Genomic DNA, 14,112 nt, shown 5'->3' on the forward strand with positions numbered 1-14,112 from the left:
TTTTTGAGATGAAGAAAGTGAAGATACTTTTTCAGTGACATAAAATAAAATGAAAATGGACTTGTTTTTCATATTTCCAGTAGGTTAGTGGTAGACGGTAAAAACCTTTACATTTAGGTTGAGTTAATCACATATGCAGTGTAGGGACAGTGCTCTGGTGAAAATGTATTGTGATTTGTTAAAGTTATGGGTTATTTTAATATCCCGTGTGCATGCACATTTCATAGGGTTCTGTTACCATCAAGTTCTGCATGGGTGTAACAGCTTAGGAAAATTCTCTAGCACAGCTCCACAGTTACAATGAGGGAGATCGTTGAGGTGCTTCATTCAAGGTGTTGACAGCTGTACTTCTAGATTGTTCAAGACAGCTGCACATAGGACTACATAGAGCAGTTAATAGGGTGCTTGTCAGTGACAAGGCTTCAGTTGTTACCAAGTAGGGGGTGCTCTCATTGGCCAGGCCACAATGATCCAACTCCATCTTTCTCATCCCAATGGGAGTTGGGACCAACATGCTTAAGAAGCCCTGTATTGTTCTATATGTTTCACTGGGTGGTGCAACCTGGTTCCTCTTCTGATGTGGGCCAGTCAGAAAGCAACCACGTTTCTGGCAAAGATTTGAAACGCCCAACCAGGGCAGAAGCAGTGTCCCATCTCAATGAGAAAATGAGGTGTCTCTCTTACAGCTTCTTGCAGCTCTGTCTGGAAAATTATATTATCTTAATGCAAAACCTCTTGTGACATCCTCGTTTGTGAGAGACATGTTGGACCATACTTTGAACACATGCTGGCTTACCTTCAGTCAGTAACACTTCTGCAAGTTACTGTCCATGGCCCCCTTTACAGTGTGATCCTGTGGCTAACTTTGCACAACTCCATGTTCTTTACCTCTGCACTCTTGGTCATCTGCAGAAATACCCATCTTGAAGTTAGAATAGAGTCTTTATGTGAAGTCTCTTCAAACTTCTGAATAGTTCTGTCATTGTTATTTAGTTCATTTTTAGTGCATATAAAGTCATTTGATTCATTTTCTCGGTTCATGTCTAGTAGGATAACAATGAATGAAAGACTACAAAATAGCTGTCCACACCTCTGTACCAGTACCTGATATTCCCTACACGCCAGTGATTTTTTGAAGCAGCCCCACTACCTAATCTGAAACTCTCCCTGCAACTGCCAGTCATATAATTGATCAGGCCTTATGACATTTTGGTTGATTCATCTTAAAGAGTTACACTTCACGTTGGCTTCTGTGGTGGGACAGTGCCCCACCCCCATGCCAGATTGGGCGACAACAGGCCAGAGCGGCTGCGCAAGGCGGCAGCCAATCAGGGAGGGCCTGTTAGAGAGCCAATCAGGGCCAATATTACAGCCAGCCAATCAGGGCTAGGCTAGGCCCTATATAAAGGCTGCCCAGGAAGGGAGCAGGCAGTCTCTCCTAGGCTTTCAGAGGGTGAAGGTCTAGCTCTTGTGTGAGGAGACTAGCGGCCAGGCCAGCGAAGCGAGAGCAGAAGGGAACTCCTACCTGGTACCTGCTGGGTTGTGGGCCCTGAGAAAAAGGGCCTAGCTGGTGCAAAGGGGCTGAAGGGGAAATGCTCCAGGGAGAGAGATGGACAAAGGGAGAGAAGGAGGGCAGGCAGGAAGGCTGCTGCCAAAGGATCCCTGAGTCAGGACCCAGAGTAGAAGGTGGGCCTGGGTCTCCCCCTTGTACTTCTACCTGGCTGTTTGGAGTGGCCATGATAGACTGCACCAGACCACTGCCAAAAGGGGTTAGACTTTAGGGTGTGGTTGGCTATTGTGGCTGGGGTGAAGAGAAGGACTGCTGATAACACCAAACCCCTGGAAGGTGGTGAGACTGGAGCAGTGGGCACTGCTGGAGGGCAGTGTCCTGAAGAGGATGCTGGGAGCAATGTGGGTTGAGATGCCAATCTAGGGTGAGAGATGGACAGGATACCACTGGCAGAGGGCGCTCTGCATGAACTGAGCTAATTTCCAGAGTGAACAGCAGGAGGTTCTGTGGTGGTGAGTCCCAACCCTGTCACATCTTCTCAACATAATATTTGAATATATTGACTTCTTTTCATATAAAACAAAAATATAAATATAATATAAAATTCCTTGTTAGATTCCTTTTTTAAAGAGTAGCTGTATATTTCTTAAAATAGTTGGCATGGTCCAAACTATTTGCAATACTTTATGGTCAGGTTACCAAGACAATGAAGTTTCATCAGACTGAGGGGTCTGTTAGAGTGCCTTTGGAGATCATAAAATTTAAGGTATAGTTTATTAAATCTTAATGGACATCTTTTAGGTTTATTTATCAATGTTACACTTATACTATATCAAACTGCACATCTTGACCTACTGTGTATTTATTACAACTCTATAGGTGTAAAACATATAAAATAGAAAAAAGGTGTCCTTTTTTTTAAAAAAAGGAAGCAACTTCACAACTCAGCAAGCGTTTGTGGTTAAGCTTAGTTGGTTAGCTGTTGTAGCTACTTGACCTGTGGGGAAAAATTGAAACAGCATCTGCTGCCTGACATCCTTTAAAGTCTTAGGCCAGAACCCTCAGTGTAACTTAAGCCTATGTGTGGCAATTAATAAGCTCCATACTTTCCGTATCTTGACTACAAAAAGCAAACTTTTTAAATAGTAAACTAGAGAAGACATGAGACTTGTGCTGTTTACTGATAGTCTATAGACTTGTAAAAGCACTCTGCTCATCAATGGTTATATCTGAAGTGTGTAGTTTTGCCTGTGAACTGTGTGCACTGAAAATGCATATTGGTGTGTAAGAAGCTAATATGTGCTAGGGAATGAATGAAAACACACTTAAGTACGTTGTAGATTGCAATCTGATTAACTTTTTCAAGTAAATATTTCACTTAGTTTTTATTTTACTTTTGTATTAAAGTATCTGTTACATAGAAAATAATATATTCTATACCAAAATAATACATTAGAACACTAAAATTGCATAATGAAGGACTCAAAAGTCAGGAAATAGCAAAATTAGAGCTGTCTGCATACCTTTGATTTTTGTTTTCTTTGACTTTTCATTTTGATTTCTCATTGTATATGCATTAGAAATACACGCTACAGCCAATTCTTATTGACTAAACTAAAATGTATTGGAAAAACAAGAGTGGTTTAAAAGATCAATATACATACAGACATGAGTTCAATTCATTGAGGTGCAGATTCATAGCAGAGATCTTTCAGAAATAGTTCATAGGTTATAGTCCAATGTCCAAATATCACATTCAGGGTATAACAACATAACTGGGACCTCAATCTTGTGACTCAAACTTCCCCTGATGAAGCTTAAGCAGATCTGAGATGACAGAATACAGCAAAGATTGGGGCTGTTGATTACATCGTTGACCCTACTCATACATATGTAAATACACAACCACAATTATCATCTCCCCACATGTCTTTTGAGGGTTATTTTGCAGGATGTTTAACTCTTTCTAGCCATGCGTCTCACCCCCAATGTGAGACTGGTGTGGAAGGGTGAAATTAGATCCTAGATATACCTTAAGGACCTTCCAACATTGATATGAGCTGTGTTTACATTGAATTCTTTGTAAGGCCAAATTACTGATGCATGCTTTGGCCCCAGCCAAAACTTAGTCCATACTTTGGTGAAACACTTTAGTGATTCCAGGGTTTGGTCTATGTGTTGAACTAACAGCCATTAATATTAGTTATAAAGCACTTACTCTGGCATTCAGTGTTGTACCTCAGTTCCCCTTCTGCACAGCAGTTCAAGCTTGTAGTGGTTTTTTTGCTGTGGAAAGCTCTAAGCATTAGCTATGAAGCCTCAACTTTAGTAGTCTTTTTAATACTTAGTGTGTTCTTGTTGAACCAAACAGCAAAACCCCTCCAATGCATTAAGGATCTACAACCTATCCTAAAGGATGACCCAACACTCTCACAAATCTTGGGAGACAGGCCAGTCCTTGCCTACAGACAGCCCCGCAACCTGAAGCAAATACTCACCAACAACCACATACCACACAACAGAACCACTAACCCAGGAACTTATCCTTGCAACAAAGCCCGTTGCCAATTGTGCCCACATATCTATTCAGGGGACACCATCACAGGGCCTAATAACATCAGCCACACTATCAGAGGCTCGTTCACCTGCACATCCACCAATGTGATATATGCCATCATGTGCCAGCAATGCCCCTCTGCCATGTACATTGGTCAAACTGGACAGTCTCTACGTAAAAGAATAAATGGACACAAATCGGATGTCAAGAATTATAACATTCATAAACCAGTCGGAGAATACTTCAATCTCTCTGGTCACGCAATCACAGACATGAAGGTCGCTATCTTAAAACAAAAAAACTTCAAATCCAGACTCCAGCGAGAAACTGCTGAATTGGAATTCATTTGCAAATTGGATACTATTAATTTAGGCTTAAATAGAGACTGGGAGTGGCTAAGTCATTATGCAAGGTAGCCTGTTTCCTCTTGTTTTTTCCTACCCCCCCCCCAGATGTTCTGGTTTAACTTGGATTTAAACTTGGAGAGTGGTCAGTTTGGATGAGCTATTACCAGCAGGAGAGTGAGTTTGTGTGTGTGTATGGGGATGGGAGGGATGGGAGAGAACCTGGATTTGTGCAGGAAATAGCCCAACTTGATTATCATGCACATTGTGTAAAGAGTTGTCACTTTGGATGGGCTATCACCAGCAGGAGAGTGAATTTGTGTGGGGGGGGTGGAGGGTGAGAGAACCTGGATTTGTGCTGGAAATGGCCCACCTGATGATCACTTTAGATAAGCTATTACCAGCAGGACAGTGGGGTGGGAGGAGGTATTGTTTCATATTCTCTGTGTATATATAAAGTCTGCTGCAGTTTCCACAGTATGCATCCGATGAAGTGAGCTGTAGCTCACGAAAGCTCATGCTCAAATAAATTGGTTAGTCTCTAAGGTGCCACAAGTACTCCTTTTCTTTTTTCGAATACAGACTAACACGGCTGTTACTCTGAAAATAATCATAAGGGTTTCTATTATGTACCACTCTTAACATGTTCAAGGGCTTTTCCAAAAGACCATGCACATTACATTTTTACGGTTCTTGGTATCAGCAACAAGTCATTGGCAATAACATTAACATTGACAATTATTTCTGTCATGCAAAGCCTTTAGACAAATCATTCTTTACGTCAGCTTGTTCAATATCCCTTTTGAATCTTCGTAGCTTTTTCTTGACCTCAGGGTGTTTCTTAACATAGACTTTCACCTTAACCACTTCCTTGGGGGTTTTGGTATTTTAGGGTTAACCTCTGGCTTTTATTTGCAAGGTTTAATCCTTCCCTTCCTCCCTATCCAGAAGAATCAAAATCTGAACTTTTTTTTTGTGCAACAGACTCCGCTGGCAGGCTGGGTGCATCCTCTTTGCTAATGGCTATGGGCAAGTCAGTCAGGTAATCTGTATCAACACAGACACTAGCTTGTTTACTAGTTTTCAGATCCTCAAACTTTACCAATTCCAAGGCTGGCCTCTGTCTTAAAGAGATACCATCCAGTTTCACTAGCATGTTAGACTCAAGGTTCTTTTATCCTTCCCTTACCAACCTCTACTTCCACATGGAATCAGGTGTCAAATCCACTAAGACTACAAGTCATATCCAAAACATCTAGAGATGCAACTTTGCCTGTTCTCCCCTGCATCCTTATAATCCAGTAACCCGATCTTTCCTCAGTACCTGAGTCATCAACTGCTTACTTAAAGAATCAACATGGAGACATTCACGTTCCAACAACATTGTCTCCCCAACAAGCTGGTTAAGCTTATAGGGCTGTTTTAAATTCCCTAAAACAATTATTGCATTTGAAAAGATTTCAAATGCAATCTGCACTTCTAAAGCAAAGTCAGTAGGTCTATACACCTCAAAGACTCTGGCAGTTAACTGGAACAAGTCTCCCAAACTGTTGCTTTCTCTTTACAGTGACTCACCCTGAGTTAACTCAATCAAATCACTTTCACATCCATCAATTGCAGCAAACTGCTTGCAAAATCTATCCTGAAGATATTCCTCTTCAGGAATCTTTCTAAACAGCCCATTTTTCAAAGAAATTCTGCCCTTACCCTTTACATCTAGGGCTTGCTGTAAAAGAACATCTTCCTGAGCAACAGACTCTCTGTTTTTCACTTAAATCCAGAATCACCTGTGTCCCAACAGGAGGATTTTCACAAAACCCCCTTTCAGGTAAACTGCTAGACTTCATAGTCACAAGATTAGAAACATTCTCTTCCTTATTACCCACTAACAGTGTGGAAACTTGTAACAGTCAAATCACCTTCATGCTTTCCTTGTGCCCTGGCTAGGATATAACCCTGATCAGACAAGGTTGTCATATCTTTACCCAGAAACACACCTGCAACAGGCAAAATAGAAGCACCAGAATTGAGCATTGCATGGGAGCTATATTTGACATCAACTAGATGCAACCTAGTTGCAATGTCATCATCCCTAGCAGACACAAATTTAGGACCGCTTCCTTCCTGGGCTTTAGTTTATAGCCAGAATCAACTCTGGGTCAAATGATAAATTTTCAGCCATCATAGGCTGACAGGCTTTCTGTGTGCTCTACAAACAGAAAATATCTGGAGAAATATTCCCCTTTAACAGACAAACAGCTTCAGATATCCTTTCATTTGTCCCAGCACACATGGCTATTCACAGACAACTGCTTGGAGACTGGGGTAGCTCCCTTCATAGGCAAGTCATTATCCCTAACAGACAAAGGAACATTTCCTTCACTGTCACAATTCTCCACACTGGTAACAGGTAAGGTATGGGGATACTCATGTTTCACTAACCTTGCCCTCCCAAACTGCTGATTAGACAATGCCAGCAGCCCAGAATGCTGCCTATGTTCATCTAAACTTTCTTTGCATTTCCCTCCCTTAACAGATAAGCTGCTGTTTTCCACAAACGTTGTCTTACTACACTGAGCTACTTTAAGCACATCACTTTTACCTGGGTCAGGCTTACTTTCCCAAGCTTTACTGCCAACAATTTATCACTCACCAAGAATGTCTCCCTTTCTTCCTTCCTTCCTTCCTCCCTCAGTTAGGGCTTTAACCTGATCACCAATTTTAATTTTCTCTAGAGAAACGTCTTCCTGAGCCTTATCTAATGCCAGATTCACTTCTGAGATACCAGACAGACACTTAGGAATTTTTTCCACATATGCACTGCTTCTTTGCACAAACAGCTATCTTCCTCATACAAACATATGGAGAAACCCTTCATAGGCAAATCTTTTCCCCTAATAGACACAGGTTCAGGATTAAAAGAAAAGGCATACTTGTAGCACCTTAGACTAACAGATTTATTTGAGCATAAGCTTTCATGAGCTACAGCTCACTTCATTGGATGCATTCAGTGGAAAATACAGTGGGGAAATTTATATACATAGAGAACATGAAACAATGGGTGTTACCATACACACTGTAAGGAGAGTGATCACTTAAGGTGAGATTACCAGCAGGAGGGTGGGGGGAACCTTTTGTAGTGATGATCAAGGTGGGCCATTTCCAGCAGTTGACAAGACCGTGTGAGGAACAGTGGGGGGTGGAATAAACATGTAAATAAAAAGTTTTACTTTGTGTAATGACCCATCCCCTCCCAGTCTCTATTCAAGCCTAAGTTAATTGTATCCAGTTTGCAAATTAATTCCAATTCAGCAGTCTCTCGGAGTCTGTTTTTGAAGTCTTTTTGTTGAGTTGCCACTTTTAGGTCTGTAATCGAGTGACCAGAGAGATTAAAGTGTTCTTCAACTGGTTTTTGAATGTTATAATTCTTGATGTCTGATTTGTGTCCATTTATTCTTTTACATAGAGACTGCCATGTACATTGGCCAAACCAGACAGAGGGGCATTGCCAGCACATGATGGCATATATCCTATTGGTAGATGTACAGGTGAACAAGCCTCTGATAGTGTGGCTGTGATTAGGCCCTATGATGGTGTCCCCTGAATAGATATGTGAACACAGTTGGCAACAGGCTTTGTTGCAAGGGTAGGTTCCTAGGTTAGTGGTTCTGTTGTGGGGTGTGGTTGCTGGTGAGTATTTGCTTCAAGTTGGGGGGGCTGTCTGTAGGCAAGGACTGACCTGTCTCCCAAGATCTGTGAGTGATGGGTCATCCTTCAGGATTGGCTGTAGATCCTTGATGATGCATTGGGGAGGTTTTAATTGGGGGCTGAAGGTGATGGCTAGTGGTGTTCTGTTTATTTTCTTTGTTGGGCCTGTCCTGTAGTAGGTAACTTCTGGGTACTCTTCTGGCTGTCAATCTGTTTCTTCACTTCAGCAGATGGGTATTTTAGTTGTACGCTCGATAGAGATCTTGTAGGTGTTTGTCTCTGTCTGAGGGGTTGGAGCAAATGCGGTTGTATCCCAGAGCTTGGCTGCAAACAATGGATCATGTGGTGTGGTCTGGATGAAAGCTGGAGGCATGTAGGTAGGAATAGCGGTCAGTAGGTTTCCGGTATAGGGTGGTGGTTATGTGACCATTGCTTATTAGCACTGTGGTGTCCAGGAAGTGGATCTCTTGTGTGGACTGGTCCAGGCTGAGGTTGATAGTGGGATGGAAATTGTGGAAATCATGGTGGAATTCCTCAAGGGCTTCTTTTCGATGGGTCCAGATGATGAAGATGTCATCGATGTAGCGCAAGTAGAGTAGGAGCATTAGGGGACAAGAGCTGAGGAAGCGTTGTTCTAAGTCAGCCATAAAAATGTTGGCATACTGTGGGGCCATGCAGGTACCCATAGCAGTACCGCTGATTTGAAGGTAGACATTGTCCTCACCCATAACTATTTCACATTTGGGGACAAAGTCACAAAGCTCAGCCACCAGGTTTGCTGTGACATTATCGGGGATACGTTCCTGATGGCTTGTAGTCCATCTTTGTGTGGAATGTTGGTGTAGAGGGCTTCTCCATCCATAGTGGCCAGGATGGTGTTTTCAGGAAGATCACCAATGGATTGTAGTTTCCTCAGGAAGTCAGGATTCAGGATTATTTCTTTCTGTGGCTGGTTTATGTCATCGACTTGACTGAACAAAGTTTTAATAACATCCCCAATCAAAAGATCCTTAAGCAATGACTTCCTTACACCAGCTAACTTCATGTATAACACCATTCCGTTCAAGATGGATTCTTGCTAAAAGTACACTTGGATTGCAAATTCACACTTTGATCTGGTAAATCTTCCTCTTTGACAAAATCTGCTTTAACAAGTGATGTTAGAAGCTGTAATTTGCCCTAATCAGCTTTTACCATTGACTTTTACATTCCCTGCACAAGTTACGGGGCTACCTTCACCAAGTTCACAGTAAAAGCATTTACATAAGGTGGCAGTGTTTGCGGTAAATTTGGTATCCACATACAACTACTTAGAGTCCAACAACATACCAACATTGTTACAAACTGGATAGTCTATCCCCATCTCTGCTGTGGAGAGGAGCTGACTTTCCAGGATGATATAGTTCCTGTTCCTTTATTCTCTTGAGCTGAAGTTTAAGTCTGTCCACTTTTGCCTTAGCTTCTAGTTCTGCAATTAAATATATGCCATTCTTTGTTCATGTTCAGAACACTGGTTCTCTTTCAGCAGCTTCTCCTTCCATATCTGCTATTTTTTGCTTTTGTCCAAGTTCTAGGTACTGGTTTCTCACTGCAAGCACTTTCATTGCATCTGCTTCCATATCACTGTCAATTAACAGTTTCTTTTATCAGTTCCTGCTCTGGGGCCTTTTTTCTTAAGACAACCCCTTCTGTGAGCACAATTCTTCCAAGCTTTATCTGTTAGGATCTTGATCATGGGACACTGTAATTTTTAACCCTTAAACTCTCCAATGTCAAAATTTAATTTTGACAAGTATGTGGTTCTGATCCAAAACACCAATTAACCTGTGGTAATGTGTATTCAAGCACAACTACACCACTGTGACTGGGGTCCTCATGGGGAGCCAGCTGTGGTCACTCAGTTAGGGTGAACTGCAAAGAATGGGGCAGACAATCCCCATAAAGCTGGTGGATATTCCAATACCTAGATTTACCAAGCCAGCATAAAACAACTTCTTTCTTACCTCACTGGTTACTCAAGTCCAAACAACACATTCCCTTAAAGAGATCCAGCCTCAGGCCTCCATCCAGGTACCCACATCAAATATGATGATTTCTGTAAATCTTATTTCATCATATAAAATAACAGGGGTTCTACCAATCCCAAAGAATCTGACACATTACCTCCCAGGTTAGTGAATGTTTCAGATCTTACCCAAATACATGCTACAGCCAATTCTTATTGTTTAAACTAAAATTTATTAAACAAAAGTTAGAGTATGGTTAAAAGGTCAATATACAGACATGAGTTCAATTCATTTAGGTGCAGATTCATAGAGAGGGTTGCAAAGAGTGCTTTCAGAAAAAGTTCATAGTTTATAGTCCAATGTGAACTATCACATTCAGGGCATACCAGCATAACTGGGACCTCAATCTTGTGACTCAAACTTCCTCTGAAGAAGCTTAAGCAGATCTGAGATGACAGAATCAGGACCCAAGGATCTTTTTATACAATTTCATGTCCTCTTTGACAAGTTAGGATTTCCTCTGGGAACAAAAGGTGATTAGGATGACTTTGAAGGAGGTCCATCACCAGTACTTAACTATATGAATTAACATAAGGCTATTTGCTTGTTCTTCCACCATTCACAGTACATTTCGAAGACAGACTAATACGGAGAGATCCCATGTTTACAATTCATTTAAATGATACCAGAATACAGCAAAGATGGGCTGTTGATTACATTGTCGACCCTACTCATACATATGTAAATACACAAACATTATCTCCCCACATGTCCTCCCCACATGTCTTTTGAGGGTTATTTTGCAGGATGTTTAACCCTTTCTAGCCATGTGTCAAACTCATTACACTAACTAGGCCTAGTACAATTTGAGAGGAAATTATGCTTCCTTACAGCACAGTTAGTTGAGAGATCAAAGAATTCAGCATAAGAAAAAAATCATGCACGTTATGTGGTCAGGAGAATAGACCACTCTTCAGCTTACAAGCCAATAGAAAGTCTTTTTGTCTAAAGATTGTATCACTATTTGAACCTTTTGGTTAAAGTGGCAACTGCCTAACAGCATACAGAATTGATAAAACTCCAGATAAGTATTTTGATTGTATTCTAACTTATCTGCCTGTTATGTTTTGGCTGTAATGAGTGATAGCCAAGATTTGATATTTATACATGCATAGACCATGAATATGAATAGACTATGAGTATCACCTAGACAAGGTGATTTTGAATTAAACTGACCTCTGATAATACAGTAACTTGTCTAAATTAATTCTATTGTAGAATTGGTTAATTGAACTGAACCCTTGCATAATTCCATTGGCACAAGCTTGATTGTAAATAAGGATATCTATTTAAGGATTCATAGTTCCTTGCAGGTACCAAAATCACCTGTCCAGACTAGTAGAGAACTAGGATAAAAATTGGCTTTTGTAACAAGATCGCAGTAATACCTTGAATGAATTACACTGATTTATGATCTCTTGAAATTCACAACATCCTATGTTGAGTTCAGTTTCTGACATCATGAACACTATGCTCTAACAACCTTTGTTTTACTTTCTGTAATTTCTCTTTTGCACTCAGAGCTATTTTGGCTAATGAAACAAATACATTATAACAGTTCATCACTTTATTATACTGAGAGCAGTTAGGACTAGTAAGTGATTACACAGCTCTCCAACTGAGAGGAGAGAACAAAACCATGTGTGACAGGTTTCAGAGTGGTAGCTGTTAGTCTGTATCAGCAAAAACAACGAGGAGTCCTTGTGGCACCTTAGACTAACAAATTTATTTGGGCATAAGCTTTTGTTGGCTAAAACCCACTTCATCCGATGCATGGAGTGGAAAATACAGTAGGCAGGTATACACAGTACATGAAAAGATGAGAGTTGCCTTACCAAGTGGGGGGTCAGTGCTAATGAGACAATTGAATTGTCTCATTAGCACTAACCCATCACTTGATAAAACCATATGTGTGACAGATTCCCTCTTAACAGCATCATCAACTTCCATAGGGCCAGATTTTCATATGCCAAAAGATGCAGATTGGTGTCTAGTGGGATATTGAAAACCACTAACCAGGTTGGGCACCTAAGTCTCATCTTTAGGTGCCTAAATACATTTGAAAATCCTGGCCTTTAGAGAACTCTGGAAACCCAAGTGGATCCATCCATTGTAGAGTAACTACCAGAGAAATAGGTCCACTCTCCACTATACCCCTGAGTCCCAAAGGAATGAAAGAGGAGGCCTGTCCTCAGAGAACCATTTTAGTCATGGCAGTGATACTGCTTGCTCTCTTCAATCCCATACCAAAAATGAGGTCCAGACCATTCTCTAAGTGTTGAGCTAGTAATCACCTTGGCTTATCCCATGGTTGTCATGAAGGCCATGAGATCCTGTATTAAACTACAAGGGTATTGAAGTCGCTCACAGCACCACCAGGTTAGCTAAAACCTAGGACAGGAAATCTGGGGTGCAGTGGGATAGCATGTACACTGCCACTATTGATACTCCCTCTCAGACACACACACAAAGGAGATACGCTTGGAAGAATCCCTTTAGAGGGAGTTCTCCTGCATATGAGGTCAGATACAAATTGCATGGCCTGAACAGACCACCACCAACCCCACCCTCAGCAGAGACAGCAACACTGAAATATAGGCAGCTGAATCATCCAGCCACATCTAGGTAATGCAAACAAAGGCAGACACCAATCAAGGTTTCCATAGCTAGAGCAGTGACTTTATTAAGAATTACCAGCTGCTTCTCTCACTGACTTATACAGGGTGAGTGTTTTTTGTTCTGTGGTTTTGCAGTTCTACAGAGTATTTTCAGATATGTACGCTCAAACTATAACAAGCCGGCAGCCACAAACATTATCAAGAAGCATGGCTGAGTGAGCAGCCTGTATCTTAATCTTCAGGCTTTCCTTTAATAGCAGAATGGGCCAAACATTAGCAATCCTGTCAGCTTGTAGGAAGTGCTTGTTGCAAGCTGATTTCCCATGCGGCGTTTTACAGGGAGACTAAGACAAACTGACACATCCATCCCTGACTGCTGCTCCTGGGGGAGTGTTTTCTGGTTTATTTCTGAGATGGAAGACCATTGCCAAAGAACAAAAGCTGACCTCACTGGGACAATTCATTTAGGTAATGGAAACTGGAAATGCATTACTTGTATACAAACACAGATTCAGCCTGTATATACAGGAACAACACATTTGCCAAGCATGGGGTCATCTTTTGATTGTGATAACTAAAGATCCGTTAGGGCAAGAGCCAAGTGTGTTCATAGGGCAACCATTCTCAGCCTTGGGGTCATGAACATTTCTAGGGTCACAGCATTACCTGTAGAACCTAAGGAGATATTTAAAAAATGTTGTAGGCCAAATTGTCCCTACTGTCTCCACAGGTGGAAGGACATAAAACTTATGGCTGCAGGTGGGGAGGGAATAGAGTGTGAAAGGGGGAAGTGCTGTCACCATGGTATCATCTTCGCGCCCCCACCCCCCCCCAACCTAGTTTCTCTTAAGCCTGGATCCCATGACTCCACACTTGCAGATCCCTGTGTCCACGTGGAGTCTCAGGGGGTTGTGCATGGTGCAGGGGTCCATCCAGGTGCAATCTCATGCAGGATCAGGGCCAAAGTCAAGTTGCAGCTCTGTGATATGAATGCACCTTCCAAACGCAGTCACTGGAGTGAGGAGCTGCTGCAGGAGCCAATGCTGTCCAGAAGCTAAGGGCAGCTGGTGGGCAATACTGAGGCACATGGCCCTCAGGCAGATGACTGTGGACTCTTGCAGATCTCCTTAGACATTCATTAGTGTGAACTGCTTGCCCATTCTCCTGCATGGAGGTGGGGCAAACTTCTACTTCTCTGGAAGAATGAAAAGAACTGATAGAATTTATGGTGCCATGTTGGCCACAAACCCACACAGGGGATGCTGGGTAAATGTAAATTTGCATGGTAGTTCATACTTGAGCCTGCAAA

The sequence above is a fragment of the Lepidochelys olivacea genome, assembly GCF_965140295.1.
Source record: "Lepidochelys olivacea isolate rLepOli2 genome assembly, chromosome: 3".
Taxonomy (NCBI): Eukaryota; Metazoa; Chordata; order Testudines; family Cheloniidae; genus Lepidochelys; species Lepidochelys olivacea.